Raw genomic sequence first — 2,149 nt, 5'->3', positions numbered from 1 at the left:
TGATGGTGTGTCCAGGACTTGCAATGGTGGGAGTATTAGGTTCTGATGATGCCAAGTAACCTTGGTTTATGTTGCTTATATTCTTACACTTGCTCTGCATCATCTGGTTATCTCTAGTGCTACCTGCTCTTGCTAAATCTGACTGGAGCCTGTCCTTCCTGTGATCCTGATTGTGTCAGAACTCCTCAGAGTCAAGCTGTCTCTGTGATCCTGTGATTCTGGGATCCTGTGACCCTGGGCTTTTTAGAGGACCTGGGAGTGGAGCTTCCTCTGGGTGTTTTGGGAATGACTGCAGAGCTTGCACCAAAGGTCTGCTCAGGGCACCAGCAGGCCCAGACAGACCGGAAGCAACCGGAGCCACTGGGTTGGCAGAGTTCCTGTGTGCCTGGGTCCTGTTGGTCCCAGTTACTCCCAGTGTTGGGACAGATGTTGTGTCCTCCTCACCTCTGATACTGGGTATGTTAGATTGCCTGGGAGTGGAGTTTCCTCTGGGTGTTGTGGGACTGGCTGCGGAGCTTGCACCCAAGGTCTGCTCAGGGCACCAGCTCAGACAGACCAGAAGAAATCTGAGCCACTGGGCTGGCGGAGTTCCTGTGTGCCTGGTTCCGCTGGTGAAAACCAGAGATTTTTATTAGGACTACTTCCAGAAGCAGCGATGACTCAAAGGCAGCCACATCACCAAAGCCCTCCCCAGTATGGGCAAAGCACTCAAGAAAGTTGACAACGTGGGGCATGCTGCACAACTTGCAGGCCATTGGACAGGTTGGAGAGTTTCTGCCAGGCAGCTGGGGCCAGTCTGGTCTGGGTGTGTCTCAGCATCTTTACTATACTCTGTAAGCTTGGGGTATAATGGGCCTGGTATACCTGGTCAGTTTCAGTGACTCTCTCAATCACTGAGTTGATCCCTTCCTGAGTTAAAGGGTCTGCTGCCCAACAGTGTGGTATGTTTCCCCCTCCTGTAGAACACCCTGCATCTTAATGAGATTCCCTACAAGATGAAAGATATTATCTCCAAAGACACCACTATACAATAGCAGGGAGAAGGCAGAGCAGGGAATGCACGTGGCAACTGTTTGGGTGTACCTGTTTCTATAGCCCTACAAGGCTATGCTGGATTCTGGTTTTAGGATTTGTTTGCAGCCCTGGAGGCCAAAGCCAAGGGCACACACAGCCAAGGGTAGAGAGCAGAGGAAGCATAGAGAGTGAAATGTGTGTCCTTGACCTAGGCACAGCCTGGCCAGGACTCCAATGCTTCAGCCCCACTGGTTACGGCTTACCTAAGGGATGGCAAAACTTTCCTAAAGAGTCCAAGTGCAACCAAGTGACCAGTGTGGGTAAACACTAACACCAGCGGTTCCATCACCCTGGCTATTTCAGGTGATGAATCCAGGGTTGCTCAGACTCGCCATGACCAAGAATAAATTTTAAAAAGAAGAGGCTTTTTGTTAGAACTGACACCTGGACTGACTGGTGCCAGGATTGCACTAGGGGCATTCCCAAGCCTTTAGTCCTACCAGCCCAGAGCTTGTAAAGGCAAAAACCATGAGATTATGTGTATTCTGCCTACGTGTAGGCAAAGGCTTATTTTAACATACATGTTGCCCAAGTCATCTTTTGAACAGAGTAAGCAAGCTTGATTACAAAAGCAAAAAATAGCCATTAACCTTCTGACCTATCTTGTAAGAACAGCTTATTTTACAAGCTCAGTTTTAAGACTAGCCTTCAATGTCTGGGAAAGGAGGAAGTGGGCTACTAGGTTATTGCTTGAATAAACTAGGTACTTACACATTAGAGGCATTTTTTTTTCTTTTTTTGCTTTTATATTTTCCTCTCTCAAACATAGGAATGAGACCCACAGAGATCACCTACCAGTCTTTGCTAAGCTCTTTCCTTGTGCTGCACCTCATCAACAGGCTGAAGTTCCAGGTTGCTAGAAGTATTTGCCCCCCAATGGTAGCAAATGTCCACCTGATCCCTGACTTCCTAGATGATCATCTGTCAATCTTATCAGTCCTCTCTTCATCCTTTCATTGCCTCTAGTCAGGGTTTAAAGATCCAATCTATGTGGGTCACAGTAGGTACAGATGTTGTCTATTGAGTTATATTTCCAAGTAATTGTGTGTGTGTGTGTGTGTGTGTGTGTGTGTGT

The sequence above is a fragment of the Mastomys coucha genome, unplaced genomic scaffold, assembly GCF_008632895.1.
Source record: "Mastomys coucha isolate ucsf_1 unplaced genomic scaffold, UCSF_Mcou_1 pScaffold5, whole genome shotgun sequence".
In the NCBI taxonomy this organism is placed as follows: Eukaryota; Metazoa; Chordata; class Mammalia; order Rodentia; family Muridae; genus Mastomys; species Mastomys coucha.
Note: the sequence above shows the minus strand (reverse complement) of the source record.